The sequence below is a fragment of the Ranitomeya variabilis genome, chromosome 3 (genome assembly GCF_051348905.1).
Source record: "Ranitomeya variabilis isolate aRanVar5 chromosome 3, aRanVar5.hap1, whole genome shotgun sequence".
In the NCBI taxonomy this organism is placed as follows: Eukaryota; Metazoa; Chordata; class Amphibia; order Anura; family Dendrobatidae; genus Ranitomeya; species Ranitomeya variabilis.
The window spans coordinates 251,510,297-251,528,172 of record NC_135234.1 but is presented as its reverse complement, the minus strand read 5'-3'; the positions used below and the strand labels follow the sequence as shown (position 1 = coordinate 251,528,172).

The 17,876-nt window shown below is 44.6% G+C and overlaps 1 protein-coding gene across 1 annotated transcript in view; it reads right to left on the bottom strand.

The window, feature by feature from the left end:
* The window catches only part of CSRP1 (cysteine and glycine rich protein 1), a 178,309-nt gene extending 160,678 nt beyond the window's left edge, over nt 1-17,631 (bottom strand). Inside the window, exon 1 of the mRNA XM_077295382.1 lies at nt 17,483-17,631. The gene's annotated coding sequence lies outside the window, so the exon portion shown is untranslated. The remainder of the gene's footprint in view (nt 1-17,482) is intronic.
* Nucleotides 17,632-17,876: the final 245 nt, after the last annotated feature.

The following is a 17,876-nucleotide window of genomic DNA, read 5'->3' as shown; positions in this document are numbered from 1 at the left end:
TTGTAGTGTTTTGTTTTTAGGTTACTAACAGTGCCCGGTAGTCAATACATGGTCTAAGACCTTCATCGATCAACAAAAAAGAAAACTGTGCCTACTGATGACTTGGAAGGTTTGTTTGATGAACCATTTTTACAAACTGTTTGGTATGTAATCTTTCATGGTCTGACATTCTGGATACATTTTGCCCTTGGAGAGATGGGAGTTTGATCCCAGATAAATAAAACAATCATATTTTTTTCAGATTTGGACCATTAAAATAAATCAGCTAAATTTCAAAATGTATCAGGTAAACCACTGGGTATAGCTGCAGAGAGATTCCCAAATAAAGACATGCATTAGTTCTGACACTTATTGCTTCAGCACACAATATCACCCAGTTAATAACAGCTTATGCTTATGTAATCAAGCTATGCTCTAGACCACGGTTGCAGACAGGTTTTCAATAACGAAAAATGACATAGATTAAAAATGTAAAGCACCAAAAATCAAGAAAATCTCCTTAGTTATATACTTCATTAAACCCTAGGCTACTGAACGATGTATAATCAATAGCAATGATATTCTTAGGATATAATTTTAACAAGAGTAAATCAAGATGCTTTGCCACCTTGGCATCAACAAAATATGCTCCAGAACTGCAATCATTAAAGGCCTAATGCCACATTGTTTATCTTACCTAGATAAATCTTCACTAACAGGGAGCAATAATTTTGCAGAATCATAGGGAAATACCAGTCACCTTATTTTCCATGGGCTCCGCATTAAGGATAATAGGTAGAGATGAGCTAATATTTCAATGTTCGGTTCAGTTTACGATCTCTGAATTTGCAATATTCGCCGATTAACTCAATGTCAATGGGAGACAAAAACAAACGCATGCATACCTTGTAACAGCCCCAAATGCTGCCAAAAAACATGAAATGAGGGACATACAACAGGAAAGTGGCCATAATTCACCCACAGTACAAACTGTAGCATTGCACTGCAGCAATCAGACAGGCAAGAGGTATCGGAGTCTGGGACAGCATTTATAGCTTTCAATTGAAAGTCACAGTAAGACAAGGTGGGTGAGGGATTGGTGTAGGCTTCCTTTGCTTGCAGCCCTGATACCACATGCAACCCCTCTACCTGCTTTCATGCTCAGCCACACGCAGGTGGCACAAATATCACTTTTGTAGATGTAAGCAGGTTGCGGTATGCAGTGACAGACAGAAGGCAGAGCAAGCGTTCACAAATTTTATCAGTTTTAATTTAACAGGGAGTTAACTCCTCTCAGGAAGATGAAGGGTTAAACAGAGGAATAGCTGTCCATTTGTGGGGAATATGCAGGGTAAATAAACAAAGTAACAGTTCTGTGATGCACTTATCGTGTCAGAAGTTCTTCAGAATGTAGGTACCACTTGGCGATTGGAAGCGCTGTCAACGGCTGGCTCAGTGTTTGTCCAAGAAGATTTAGCAGATAATAGCGGTCTGTCCTCTAGCGGCAGCGGTCGGTCTCCGGCACCTTCCGCTGAGCCCCTAGTCCATGAACAAGCCCGCAGCACGATCAGAGCCCCGTGTGGGCGGGAAGATGTATGGTGGTAAGGTGGGCCGCAAATGTCTGTCCAGTAACCGGTTCTCTATCTGCGGCACGTGCGCTGTACTCACGGTCACAAAGCGCATGACACCTTGCTTACTGCCAGCTCCTGGGCCCGCTGCACTTCTCCTGAAATCCACGATGGTGATGGCAGGAGTACACGGATGTGGGCTGGCGCAGCCCCGATGCTCAGGGGCCAGAGCACTTCTCTCTCTGTGCAGCACACTGTTCCCGCCAAGACTGACTGCTTCCGCGCGCGCTGTGACTGTTGCCACCTAGCCACACCCCCTATTTCCGAGTGCAAAGGTCTGTCCAGTCTCTTACTCCTTCCCCCAGACAACAGAGGAGACAGTCCCGACAGTTCCGGACCCGGCATAGGACAGGTACCTGCGGCCTGGTTCTCTTTACCTAGACTACCATTGTCAGAAAAATGTAAGGATAGTAACACGGGTAGTTGAGTCCAAGGAAGTGGAGGCCTGATGGTCTTGAAGGCATACTGATACAGGCAACATGCATGAAGGAGACCTAACCAGGAGTGTTCATATTTCCAAACATTATTGGCAGACACCACCATAGTGGCATCAATTTCACCACAGTAGAAATAGTATAATAGGGACCGACAGGTCTTCCACTATGCCGAATCCAGCAGATGCACACCCAACCAGGAGTGTTCACATTTAAACAAATGAGGGCCTTATACCACAGAAGTGGCATAAACTTCTCAAGAGTAGAAATAGTAAAATAAGGACCGACAGGTCTTCCACTACACCCAATCAAGCAGATGGACACCCAAACATCAGTGTTCACATTTCCAAAAATTATTGTCAGACAACAGATAACTGTTTGTTTGTTATCACCAGCCCTCCTTGATCGCAGTAATCCACCCTCCCTTGGCACCCGCCTGTGTGACGACAGTCTGGAACTTAGATACAATATTATCCCTTCTGCATCCTCCTCTGCCTCCTCCTATTCTTCTGCGACCACCATCTCGTCCCGCAGGCTATTCAAAGCCTGCTCCAGCATATACATGACCGGAATAGTGATGCTAATGACAGCGTCATCAGCGCTAACCATCATAGTAGCTATTTCGAAACAATGCAAAAGGGTGCAGATGTCCTTAGTCTGTGCCCACTCCGTAAACTTGGTATGCGCCACATCCGTACTGCATGGGCCCAGGCTATATGACATGAAATACTGCGTCAGGGCTTGTTGCCGCTGCCAAAGTCGCTGCAACATGTGCAGAGTGGAATTCTACAGTGTTGGCACATCGCATATCAACCTATTAACTGGCATGGACAATGACGTCTGTATCTATGCTAGTCGATGACCTGAGGGGTGCAAATGGTGGAAATGAGCACACTGCTTATGTGCTTTCTGGAACAGCTCACCCAGATCAGGACAGTGGCAGAGAAAACGCTGTACCACCAGGTTGAGGATGTGAGCCATGCAAGACGTGTGTGAGCTTGCCTCACTGTAGGGCCAACACCAGGGTCGCACCGTTAATGGACAAAGCCTTCCCTGGATGCAGGTTCAGCAGAGAGCCATTGATCAAATTTAGCCTGGAGAGCTGTCCACAATTATTTAGCTGTATGACTGTGATCTCCAAGGCACATCAATTTTAACACTGCTTGATTGTTGTGAGCCCTGGCTAAGCAGTACAGAGGTGGTAGGGATTCGCTCTGCACTGTTGGAAAGCGTGTCTCATTAAGATAGAGGTTGAGGGTGCAGGTGGAGGCCCTAGAGGAGATAGACAAAGAGGCAGAAGCAGTGGAGGAAGTGTTAAATGTAGAGGATTGTCCTGCAAGCCTTGGGGATTACAAGACTTATGGAGCAGCGATTGCCCCCACAGCCAACAGTCACCCAGTGCCCAGTCAGCGAAATGTAATGCCCTTGGCCATGCTTACTCGTCCAAGTGTCTGTGGTGAAATGCACCCTGACAGACATAGATTTAGTTAAGGAATGGGTGATGTTGTCTGTGACATGCTGGTGTAGCGCACGCACAACTTTCTTAGAAAAGTAATGGCAACTGGGCAATGGATACTGTGGGACTGCGATGGCCATCAGCTTTCAGAAATCATCTGTACCTACCAAGTGGAAAGGCAGTATTTCCATGGCCAACAGATTGGAGATAGTGGAGTTCAACATCTTAGCTTTCTCATGCGTAGGAGGAAACAATATTTTCCGTGACCACAACTGCGATACCGTGAGCTGACAGCATTGCTGAGAGAGGGCGGAGTACAGTGAATCGGACAAACTGCTGGACCGAGAGGTGCAGGAGGAGATGTTATGGTGGATTGCAAAAGTTGTGGTGTGCTTGTTCTCTGAGATGGATCTAAACCAGCAGGCATGTCCGTATCTGTTACAGCTGATGGTGGGCTCTCAGTCAGCATGACTGGAGCAGGTAAAGAACCCTCGTTTCTGCAGTCAAAGACCTGTGTCTCAATAGTTGGCATGGTTACAGAGAAGGAAGAAGCAGCAGATGTGATTGATGGGGCAGCTGACGGTTGCTGAGGTCCAGTGGGATTTTGAGAGTAACGCATGTTGATTGCTCATGTGAAGGCTCATACATGTAGTAGTCAAATTACTGCACTTTTTACCTCCACTCAGTTTTTTTTTTTGCAAAATTGACAGATTACGTGAGTTGGCTCATTCGGTGCAGTGTCAAAAAAGGCCCAGGCTAGGCAACCCTGGCAGACCCGTGGATACTGCTGGTCATAGCCACAGTTGTGGCTGAGGATGCATTGGTCATTGTGACTGCATCACTATGTGTCTGCGATGTGTGGCTCAATGTAACCTCCTCGTCTTTCTCCTCAGATGACCTACTCAGCTGTGTGCCTCTATGTTCATGCCAACTGGGATCTAACACCTCCTCATCATCCTCTGTGCTATCATATTCCTAACCATTGGAGTCGCCCTACTCCTCTTCCTGCCTTGACAGCACAGTACAGTCCGTGGGAGCTTCAGATATCTGAGTGTCACCAGGATCCCCTCCCCTCCAGGGTTAACGTCTGATGACGAGGGTCACGATGCTGCTTTGACCCTACTTCATCCTGCCCCCGATCCAAGCTAAAATAAATTTGGGCATCAGTGCAGATTTCCTCCTCTTGACTCTGTGAAGCTTTTGAGTACGCTAATGATGACCATGGCATAGAGTGTGTGAACAGCTCTTCAGACTAATGCATCAGTCAGTTGAATGGTTAAACAGTTGGGACGTGAATGGAAGCAAGGGGAATTTGTTTGCCACCTCTGTGGACTGTACTGGGTGTGACGTGTGATGTTGAGGTGGAGGAAGAGGAGGACAGGCCACTTGAAGCTGCGCTTGCTATCCATTCGAGCACATGCTCTTTCTGGGCTTCATCAACAAGGCATACCACTGTGTGTCTGCCAAAGAAATGTAGGGGAGTAGCCCGTCCTGTAACAGAAGTTTTCAGTTGTCTTTGCATAGGACGTGACGTTGGTTCACTAGTGCTTACACAAACATTACCACCTAACCCACGCACACCTTGAACACCAAGCCTAATTCGCCTTCCACCAGGGCCTCTCTTTTTCCAAGGCATGTTGCTCAGATACTGTGGTAGGAGCACAGTATTTGCAACGAAAAATTTGATTTTAAACTCTGCACCACCTCTGCATATAGACAGTAAATTACAAGGTGAAATATGGTGTGCTGTATTGTGTTAGTCACAGAAGAAAGAATTGTTTGAGTGTGAATGAGGCCTGTATGACAAAGAAGATATGTTACAAACAATTTGAAAGTTAGATGTCCTCTACTGTATGACGTTAGGAACACAAAAATGTTTTAGTGGCCTTTAGATCAAGCTTGTATAACACACTAGATGCTACAAACTATTTGAAAGTCAGGTCCCCTACTGTTAGTAATAAATGAAATATAACCCAGCGGTGAAACAGAACAACAGAGAACCCTATGTATGGAAGTTAACAAATATGCGCCTTGCATTTGGAAGGTAAAAAAATATTCATACATAATAGCCAAAATAAAATAAAAATAAATATAAAAGGAGACAAGATAAAACCGTAATAGAATATAAAAATGCCTTTATTAGAAGTATAGTGTGCAAACATGGCACATACAAAAGTGTGCCTGTACCTGGAGGTAAATATAGACTATACATTAAAAAGTAAACATATAACCCAGACCCATTACCTCACACTTGGGATGGGTAACACTCTACTAAATGTATAAACATACTGACCAACTATGCAATTATTAAACTGCGCGCTGAATCAAAAAAGTGTTGTTTCTTTTTTTATTTAAAAAGTTATCACTGTGTAAGCCAGTAATGACAATTACAGGTATATGAGGAAGGAAATCCAAATAGAAGGAGGGATGTAACCTGTGTCCAGAGTGCTGCTGCGGCGTCCACCACTGGGATGTGTGGGATATTTCATTTATCACTAACGGTTTGGGAACCTACCCTGGGCACCACATGGTTGTAGTGCACACGTCTCTGTATCACTTGAGGTCCCCTACTGTATGACAGTAGTAACAACAATTTTTGGTGGCCTCTGGATCAGGCCTCTATAACACACTAGTTTCTACAAAATATTTTAAAAGTCAGGTTCCCTACTGTATGACACTAGGAACAGAAGAATTTTTTTGGTGGCCTCTGGATGAGGCCTCTTTAACACACTAGATGCTGCAAATTATTTTAAAGTCAGGTCCCCTACAATATGACGTTTAGCAACAGAAAAAAATGTTTTGGTTATGAGCGCGAGATCTGCAGACAGCTTAATTTCAACCCAATAAAATGACGAAGTGAGATACGGCAGGCTGTCAAACTTTTTGCAACTGAATTTTTTTTTTTAATGTATCTTAGGTCTGCAGACAGTTTGATATCACCACAGCACTAAATGACAAGGTGGAATACAGCAGGCTGTTTCACATTTAGCTAGTGAAAAATTATTATTTAGAATGCTATATTCGTGCATGGAGCACAATGGCAGCAGTGCACAACACACTTGTAGCACATGTATCCTGCAGGCTTTGTCTCTGGCCAACAAAAAAAAATGCTGGAAGGTAAATTTAAAAGTGCCAGCGTCAGGAGCAGCATCTCTGCACTGTTACAGTGTCAAAATGGCACTAAAACAAGTTGTCCCCTATTTATATGGAGAGGGACGTGATTTCAGCAGCCAATGAAAAAAGCCGTGGTGTCAGGACATTGGGGATATTTCCTGCACCCTGATTGGCTAGCTGCAATGTACACAAATAAAGTTAGGGGAAAAAAAAACTTTACAAGAACGCCATGCCTCTGAGCTCTGCAAACCGCCTCATCACCCACGTGCCAAACGCTCAGGATACACCACCATTAACGTTGCTAAACCTTGGGTTTCAGAAACTTTTCAGGGAGGTAATGCAGTGACTGGGCAGGAGCAGTTTCATGACCCTGAAACTGCTTCACCAGATGCTGGACTGACTGGGCTAAGTCTTGCATCTGATTCACCACCTTTTGGGGGGTATTCATATGTGGAGTTAGATCTACTTTAACGTGAGCCTGTTAGTGGTCACATGGCAGATTCAAAAATGGCTTTCATGGGTAAGCTTAGCACAGGCCATACAGTTTACCAGATCCAAGAGGTTGATCTGTCATTCTCCATTTAACACTGTAAAGAAATCTGCTTTTACACTGTGGTCCCTGGGTTGGGGACATGGAGTCAGCTGCTGTCTGATGGTGCAAGCTGGCAGAAGTGATCAGTTAGCTGGGTCAAAAGGACTGTCAAGGTACAAAATCAGAAGACGTTAGACAAGTCAGGGAATGGGTCATGGTCTTTAACAAGAAAAAGCACTGAATCTACACGAACTGAAATATAGACACATAAATTGGACTTGCATAACCATATCTCACAGCTACCAGCAGTAAGCTGGAAGAAATAGTGGGGTGTGGTGCTGTACTATTGGCCAAGGGAAGGACCTGACTCCGGCTGGATAATACACTCTGCCAGACTAGATGGCACTACAGTTCCCAGCCATCCTAGCCTCTGTGGCTGGTCAGAGCAGGAGCAGGTTTCAAAGGAGATGTGACAGCTATGTTATGAAGTAGCTACACATGCGTTCACAAACAAAAACAAATATGTAGTAACAGGGTGCCGTTTGATCACAGAGTGTTTAGTTGCTAAATTGCACTAATAGTATACCTATAAATAGGTATTTAAAATTAAAATCTGCCCTTATTAAAAAGATCTGTAAGAAAAAAAATAACACCCCCGGCATGGGCAGACATACCGCATGTGCAGCCTGTGCGGCTGCACCGGGGCCTGGAGGTGGAGGGGGGCCCCTGCAGGGCACCTAATAATGAGGGCAATCTGGCCTGTTTATCCAGCTCTGAGGCTCTGGGGGTCCCTGGCCAGATTGCCCTCATGTGCGGCGGGCAAGGAGCTCCACTACCTACAAGAGAGAATAGCAGCAGAGCAGAGCTGCAGGGATCTGTCCTGCTTCCTGCCCATGCTTCCTCTCACACAGACAGCAGTGCCGCTAGATGACATAATCATTCAGCGGCTGTTATGATCCTAGTGGTAGAGGATCTCTGGTATTCTGGCTCAGTGTGCAAAAAACAGAACTGCTCTAGGGAGGTGTGTCATGATCTCAATGGCAAGAGATCATAGCATCAGCATACATAGGAACTAGCTCTTGGAAGATGGAAACTGAGCTGACCATGAACTAAACCTAACGCACAACTAGCAGTGGCCGGGTAGCATGCCTACGTTGATTCTAGATGCCCAGCACCAGCCGGAGGACTAAATAAAGCTAGCAGAGGAAAATATTAGTCCTAGCTCACCTCTAGAGAAATACCCCGAAAGGAGACAGAGGCCCCCCACATGTATTGGCGGTGAATCAAGATGAAATAACAAACGTAGTATGAAAATAGGTTTAGCAAATTTGAGGTCCACTTACTACATAGCAGAAGACAGAAAGGACACTTTCATGGCCAGCTGAAAACCCTATCAAAACACCATCCAGAAATTACTTTAAAACTCTGGCATTAACTCATAACACCAGAGTGGCAATTCCTGTTCACAAGAGCTTTCCAGACACAGTAACGAAACTACAGCTGTGAACTGGAACAAAAATGCAAAAACAAACATGGACAAGAGTCCAACTTATCTAGTAGTTGTCTAGGAGCAGGAACAAGCACAGAGAGGCTTCTGATAACATTGTTGACCGGCAAGCAACTAACAGAGCAGCAAGGTTATATAGCGACTCCCACATCTTGATGGGAACAGGTGAACAGAGAAGATGAAGACACCAGTTCAATTCCACCAGTAGCCACCGGGGGAGCCCAGAATCCAAATTCACAACAGTACCCCCCCCTCAAGGAGGGGGCACCGAACCCTCACCAGAACCACCAGGGCGATCAGGATGGGCCCTATGAAAGGCACGAACCAGATCAGAGGCATGAACATCAGATGCATTCACCCAAGAATTATCCTCCTGGCCGTATCCCTTCCACTTGACCAGATACTGGAGTCTCCGTCTGGAAACACGAGAGTCTAAGATTTTCTCCACAACGTACTCCAACTCACCCTCAACCAACACCGGAGCAGGAGGCTCAACGGAAGGCACAACCGGTACCTCATACCTGCGCAATAATGACCGATGAAAAACGTTATGAATAGAAAAGGATGCAGGGAGGTCCAAACGGAAGGAAACAGGGTTAAGAATCTCCAATATCTTATACGGGCCGATGAACCGAGGCTTAAACTTAGGAGAAGAGACCCTCATAGGGACAAAACGAGAAGACAACCACACCAAGTCCCCAACACGAAGACGAGGACCAACACGACGACGGCGGTTAGCAAAAAGCTGAGTCTTCTCCTGGGACAACCTCAAATTGTCCACCACCTGCCCCCAGATCTGATGCAATCTCTCCACCACAGCATCCACTCCAGGACAATCCGAAGATTCCACCTGACCAGAGGAAAATCGAGGATGAAACCCCGAATTACAGAAAAACGGGGACACCAAAGTGGCAGAGCTGGCCCGATAATTGAGAGCGAACTCCGCCAATGGCAAAAAAGCAACCCAATCATCCTGGTCAGCAGACACAAAACACCTCAGATATGTCTCCAGGGTCTGATTAATCCGCTCGGTCTGGCCATTCGTCTGAGGATGGAAAGCGGACGAAAAAGACAAATCTATGCCCATTCTAGCACAGAATGCCCGCCAAAATCTAGACACGAACTGGGTCCCTCTGTCAGAAACGATATTCTCAGGAATACCATGCAAACGAACAACATTTTGAAAAAACAGAGGAACCAACTCGGAAGAAGAAGGCAACTTGGGCAGAGGAACCAAATGGACCATCTTAGAGAAACGGTCACACACCACCCAGATGACAGACATCTTCTGAGAAACAGGCAGATCTGAAATAAAATCCATCGAGATGTGCGTCCAAGGCCTCTTAGGAATAGGCAAGGGCAACAACAATCCACTAGCCTGAGAACAACAAGGCTTGGCCCGAGCACAAACGTCACAAGACTGCACAAAGCCTCGCACATCTCGTGACAGGGAAGGCCACCAGAAGGACCTTGCCACCAAATCCCTGGTACCAAAAATGCCAGGATGACCTGCCAACGCAGAAGAATGAACCTCAGAGATGACTCTACTGGTCCAATCATCAGGAACAAACAGTTTATCAGGTGGGCAACGATCAGGTCTATCCGCCTGAAACTCCTGCAAGGCCCGCCGCAGGTCTGGAGAAACGGCTGACAATACCACTCCATCCTTAAGGATACCTGTGGGCTCAGAGTTACCAGGCGAGTCAGGCTCAAAACTCCTAGAAAGGGCATCCGCCTTAACATTCTTAGAACCCGGTAGGTATGACACCACAAAATTAAACCGAGAGAAAAATAATGACCAGCGCGCCTGTCTAGGATTCAGGCGCCTGGCGGTCTCAAGATAAATCAAATTTTTGTGGTCAGTCAATACCACCACCTGATGTCTGGCCCCCTCAAGCCAATGGCGCCACTCCTCAAAAGCCCACTTCATGGCCAAAAGCTCCCGATTCCCAACATCATAATTCCGCTCAGCGGGCGAAAATTTACGGGAAAAGAAGGCACAAGGCCTCATCACGGAGCAGTCAGAACTTTTCTGCGACAACACTGCCCCAGCTCCGATCTCAGAAGCGTCGACCTCAACCTGAAAAGGTAGAGCAACATCAGGCTGACGCAACACAGGGGCAGAGGAAAAACGGCGCTTAAGCTCCCGAAAGGCCTCCACAGCATCAGGGGACCAATCAGCAACATCAGCACCCTTCTTAGTCAAATCGGTCAATGGCTTAGCAATATCCGAAAAACCAGCAATAAATCGACGATAAAAGTTAGCAAAGCCCAAAAATTTCTGAAGACTCTTAAGAGAAGAGGGCTGCGTCCAATCACAAATAGCTTGAACCTTGACAGGATCCATTTCAATGGAAGAGGGGGAAAAAATATATCCCAAAAAGGAAATCCTCTGTACCCCAAAAACACACTTAGAACCCTTCACACACAAAGAATTAGACCGCAAAACCTGAAAAACCCTCCTGACTTGCTGGACATGAGAGTCCCAGTCATCCGAAAAAAATCAGAATATCATCCAGATACACAATCATAAATTTATCCAAATAATCGCGAAAAATATCATGCATAAAGGACTGGAAAACTGACGGAGCATTTGAAAGACCAAAAGGCATCACTAAATACTCAAAGTGGCCCTCGGGCGTATTAAATGCGGTTTTCCACTCATCCCCCTGCCTGATTCGCACCAAATTATACGCCCCACGAAGGTCAATCTTAGAGAACCACTTGGCCCCCTTTATGCGAGCAAACAAATCAGTCAGCAACGGCAATGGGTATTGATATTTAACAGTGATTTTATTCAAAAGCCGATAATCAATACATGGTCTCAAAGAGCCGTCTTTTTTTGACACAAAGAAAAAACCGGCTCCTAAGGGAGATGACGATGGACGAATATGTCCCTTTTCCAAGGACTCCTTTATATATTCACGCATAGCAGCATGTTCAGGCACAGACAGATTAAATAAACGACCCTTTGGGTATTTACTACCCGGGATTAAATCTATGGCACAATCGCACTCTCGGTGCGGAGGTAACGAACCAAGCTTGGATTCTTCAAAGACGTCACGATAGTCAGACAGGAACTCAGGAATTTCAGAGGGAATAGATGATGAAATGGAAACCACAGGTACATCCCCATGAGCCCCCTTACATCCCCAGCTCAACACAGACATAGCTTTCCAGTCGAGGACTGGGTTGTGAGATTGCAGCCAAGGCAATCCTAGCACCAAATCATCATGTAGATTATACAGCACCAGAAAGCGAATAATCTCCTGGTGATCCGGATTAATACGCATAGTTACTTGTGTCCAGTATTGTGGTTTATTATTAGCCAATGGGGTGGAGTCAATCCCCTTCAGAGGAATAGGAGTCTCCAAAGGCTCTAAATCATACCCACAGCGTTTGGCAAAGGACCAATCCATAAGACTCAAAGCGGCGCCAGAGTCGACATAGGCGTCCGTGGTAATAGATGACAAAGAGCAAATCAGGGTCACAGATAGAATAAACTTAGACGGTAAGGTGCAAATGGAAACAGATTTACCAAGCTTTTTAGTGCGCTTAGAGCATGCTGATATAACATGAGTAGAATCACCACAATAGAAACACAACCCATTTTTCCGTCTAAAATTCTGCCGCTCGCTTCGGGACAGAATTCTATCACACTGCATACTCTCTGGCGATTTCTCAGTGGACACCGCCAGATGGTGCACTGGTTTGCGCTCCCGCAAACGCCTATCGATCTGAATAGCCATTGTCATGGACTCATTCAGACCCGCAGGCACAGGGAACCCCACCATAACATCCTTAATGGCATCAGAGAGACCCTCTCTGAAAGTCGCCGCCAGGGCGCACTCATTCCACTGAGTAAGCACAGACCATTTACGGAATCTTTGGCAGTAAATTTCCGCTTCATCTTGCCCCTGAGATAGGGACATCAAAGTTTTTTCTGCCTGAAGCTCCAAATGAGGTTCGTCATAAAGCAACCCCAAGGCCAGAAAAAACGCATCCACATTGAGCAACGCAGGATCCCCTGGTGTCAATGAAAAAGCCCAGTCTTGAGGGTCGCCCCGGAGCAAGGAAATCACAATCCTGACCTGCTGTGCAGGATCTCCGGCAGAGCGAGATTTCAGGGACAAAAATAATTTGCAATTATTTCGAAAATTCTGAAACCCAGATCTATTCCCCGAGAAAAATTCCGGCAAAGGAATTCTCGGCTCAGATACAGGTGCATGACAAACAAAATCTTGCAAACTTTGCACCTTCGTGGCGAGATTATTCAAACCTGCAGTTACACTCTGAAGATCCATTACAAACAGGTGGATACAGAGCCATTCAAAGAGGAGAGAAAAAAAAAAAAAAAAAAAATTTCAGCAGACTACTTATTTCTCTCCTTTCTCAGCCAAGGATTTTAACCCTTTATGGGCCGGTCAAACTGTCATGATCTCAATGGCAAGAGATCATAGCATCAGCATACATAGGAACTAGCTCTTGGAAGATGGAAACTGAGCTGACCATGAACTAAACCTAACGCACAACTAGCAGTGGCCGGGTAGCATGCCTACGTTGATTCTAGATGCCCAGCACCAGCCGGAGGACTAAATAAAGCTAGCAGAGGAAAATATTAGTCCTAGCTCACCTCTAGAGAAATACCCCGAAAGGAGACAGAGGCCCCCCACATGTATTGGCGGTGAATCAAGATGAAATAACAAACGTAGTATGAAAATAGGTTTAGCAAATTTGAGGTCCACTTACTACATAGCAGAAGACAGAAAGGACACTTTCATGGCCAGCTGAAAACCCTATCAAAACACCATCCAGAAATTACTTTAAAACTCTGGCATTAACTCATAACACCAGAGTGGCAATTCCTGTTCACAAGAGCTTTCCAGACACAGTAACGAAACTACAGCTGTGAACTGGAACAAAAATGCAAAAACAAACATGGACAAGAGTCCAACTTATCTAGTAGTTGTCTAGGAGCAGGAACAAGCACAGAGAGGCTTCTGATAACATTGTTGACCGGCAAGCAACTAACAGAGCAGCAAGGTTATATAGCGACTCCCACATCTTGATGGGAACAGGTGAACAGAGAAGATGAAGACACCAGTTCAATTCCACCAGTAGCCACCGGGGGAGCCCAGAATCCAAATTCACAACAGAGGTGGAAACTGGGCTAACCACATACCTGATCCTGACACACAACTAGAAGTAGCTGGTGAACGTGCCTATGTTGATTCTAGACGTCTCGAGCCAGCCGGAGAACTGACTACCCCTAAAGGGAAAATAAGACCTCACTTGCCTCCAGAGAAATTAACCCCAAAGATATAGAAAGCCCTCAACAAATAATAACGGTGAGGCAAGAGGAAAACACAAACGTAGAGATGAACTAGATTTAGCAAAGTGAGGCCCACTAATCTAGAAAGGCAGAAAATAGAAAGTGAACTATGCGGTCAGCAGAAAACCCTGCAAAAACATCCACGCTGAGTATTCAAGAACCCCCGCACCGACTGACGGTGTGAGGGGAGAATATCAGCACCCTAGAGCTTCCAGCGAGCTAGAAAATCACATTTTGAGCAAGCTGAACAAAAAACACTGATAATGCAAATGATCCAAAGTATGCAAACTGGACTTCGCTTTTCTTGCATGAGACAGATGGCAAGGAATCAGGAAGAGACCAAATAGGACTGAATACATCGATACCAGGCAAGAGACTGAGTCCTAAGGAGGACTAAATAGGGAACACCCACAGATTAATGGAACAGCTGAAGTCCAGGCCTGCAGAAAGACATGACTCATACACTACCATTAGTGACCACAAGAGGGAGCCCCGAAACACAGCTCACAACAGCGGCCGACTGAGAGAGGAATCTGCCGATGGTGATGCTTCAGCTGTGGGAAAGCGTGCGGACAGGTGAGAGGTGCTGTGTGTGTGTTTTGTTGTATGTATGTGTGTTGTGTGTGTAGAAATGAGTGGTGGTGTGCGTGCATGTGTAGCGCTGCGGGGGAATGTGCAGAGAGGTGAATGGTGCTGTGTGTGTCTGTGTGTAGGCGGAGGAGAGGACAATGATGAGGGTATTGGGGAGAAGGCAATGATGGGGTGATGGAGAAGGCAATGATGGGGATGTGGGGGAGAAGGAAATGATGGAAGTGGTGGAATGGGAAAGGATGGGGATTGTGGGGAAGGAGGAAATGATGGAGGTGGTGGACAGGGCAATAATAGGGGTACAGGGAGAGGAAATGTTGGAGGTGGTGGAATGGGCAAGGATGGTGGTGATCGAAAGGGCAATGATGGGGATGGTGGGGGAGGAGGAAATGATGGAGGTGGTGGAAAGTGTAATGATGTGGTGGTTGTTAAAAAAGCAATGAAGGAGGTGGTGGAAAGAACAGTGATGGGGTGATGGGGGAGAATGCAATGATGGTGGTGGTGGAAAGGACAATGGTGGGGTGATGGGGAGAAGGCAATGATGATGGTAGTGGAAAAGACAATGATGGGAGTGGTGGGGAAGAAGGCAATGATGGAAGTGGTGGAGGAGAAGGCAATGATAGAGATTGGAAAGGGCAATGATGGAAGTGATGGAGAGGGCAATGATGGGGTGATAGAGGAGAAAGCAAAGATAGAGGTGGTGGAAAGAACAATGATGGGGTGGTGGGGGAGAATGCAATGATGGTGGTGATGGAAAGGACAATGATGGGGTGGTAGGGGAGAATGCAATGATGGTGGTAGTGGAAAGGACAATTGTAGTGGTGGAAAGGGCAATAATGGGGGTGGTGGGGAGGAGGAAATGATGGAGGTGGGGTAGGTCACGAAGTTGATTCACTATAATGTCACACATCTGTGCTTTCATTGTCAATTAGTGGTTTGATACGCACTGTATATGCCTCTGTATGTTTGCACATTTGCACAGCACTTTATGTGATTTATGCTGTCCTGTATAATGCTCTGCACTTTTTTAATTTCACATAATGAAGGGCAATGTACCCTTTTTTTACTAATGTTGTTAAATATTTCTAATTTGCACATCCTTTAAATATATCTCCTTGCTCCTTTAAACTACATTACTGCTCTTGTGTACCGACTCCTTGGCTATCCCTGACTATACAAAATAATCTTGTGCACAAAATTGAGTCTTTTGCATCTCAACCGAGGCAACAAGTTGCTGAACTTCTGAATTTTGGGGCCACATACCAAGAAAAATTTTCTAAGTTGTAAACTCAGTTGTTGGGTCAGCAAAAAGAAATTAATGAGTTAAAGAGGCAACTTCTGGATTTGCGCAACTCTGGCCTGGAATCAAACACAGGCATACCACTGCTCGCAAAGTTCAGTGGGGATCATTATCAATACCATGGGTTCCTTAATCAATGCCATATGTATTTTCAGATGCAACCTTCTCCATTTTCCAATATAAACAGATATAAGTGGGCACCATCGACCAAAAATATAATTATTCAGGGATGTCCTGATGCATGCCAAGGAAAGACGTGAACAAGAAGGAAAAGAAGTACATGCATACAAACAGGGATCACCCAGATATTTTAAATATAGATACACATTTTTATTTAAAGACCAAAAAATACACACACATAAAAACATTTAACACTTGGGATAATTTACACACAAAACAATGATCCATAATGAGGAGTTAAATACTCTCAAATACCCGTAGACTAAATTTGAATATAGTTAAATGACAAAATCAATACAAATGAGGACTATCTACTGAGCTGATGCTTGAATATATTGAGGGGTGCTGTTTTTAAAAGGGTATCACATTTGCAGGTTTTCCAATATATGGGACCCCCAAAGTCACTTCAAAACTGAATACGTCCCTAAAAAATATATTTTGTAAATTTTCCTTTCAAAAAATTAAAAATCACTTCTACATTTTTAAACATTGTAAAATGCTAACAAAATAAACAAACATTTCACAAATGGTGCTGATGTAAAGCAGGCATGAGGTAAATGTTATTTATTAATGTTTTTCTATGATATGATTATCTGGATTAAAGGGATAATCATTCAAAGTTTGAAAATTGCAAATATTTAGAAATATCTGTTTTGTGTTTATTTAAAAAATATATCAACCTAAATTTACCATTATAATAAAATATAATGTGTCACGAAAAAACAATCTCAAAATCACCATTCCAGAGTTATTAACACGTAAAGTGACACTGGTCAGATTTAAAAAATTTGGCCACTTGACAAAGTGACCAAAAAGTGAATCAAGTCAGAAAAAAAACACTCCTTTCAGGATTAGTAATGCAAAATAGCTTACTACTATAATACTGAATCCATATTATATTCCAAGTGTTCCTTCCCACAAAGCTGCAACCTACAGTTCGTGCATTGACAGCTGTATTGTATCAGTATACGCACACACTAGAGGCATCCCTATGTACACTCTGTTTCCTTCTTGGACAGTTCTTTCCTACTATGCTGATAGGCTACGGAAACTCCACGCCTATTCAGGAAGGCTTCAGAACCTCTTACTATGTCTATAAAAGGTAGCCTACATTCCACTGGAGTAGCTGGTTTACACAATCCCCAGTCCATTCACGCCCAACTAGGAAACTAAGAATTTAGCAGCCTGCTACAACTGAGCATGAAAATGCTTCCTACATTTTATTACTATGCCAGAATTTCTATTTTTTAAAACCTCAAGGAAAAAGTAACCGTTACAGCCAGTAAAATGCTATAATTCAGCCGTGGAGCAACTCAGCTTTTGCAAGCTATCATAACATGCACACATGACATATCATCTCTGTATCTATATCTGTCTGACTTATCATGCTCTTATCGAGCAATAATCAAATATGTAAGGTTATGATACGTACCTGACTGTGAATGGCTTCTTAGGTTGTCTTGATCACTTTGCTGCCTTTGTTACAAAGGAGTGACTTGTCTCCTTTTAAATAGTGTAGTCCACAAACTGGTTGTGAGTTGTGACCTTATAGGGGAAGAAAGGGGAAAAAAATCAGACAGAAATGTACGGGAGGAGGGAGGTCAGACGAGACAGACACATCCTACACTGGCATTGCAGCAAGACGTAATTCTGCATTTATTATTGCAGATTATATCACAGTAGGTTCTGTCAAATGTGAGTAAAAATGAAGTGCAGCACACAGCCCTATCCTTCCTGCCAAAACTACAGAGACCATGGTCAGGGTACGTTCCCAATAGGCATTTTTTTCAGCATTTTCTTTTGCAGCAGAATCTGATCTCTAGGCA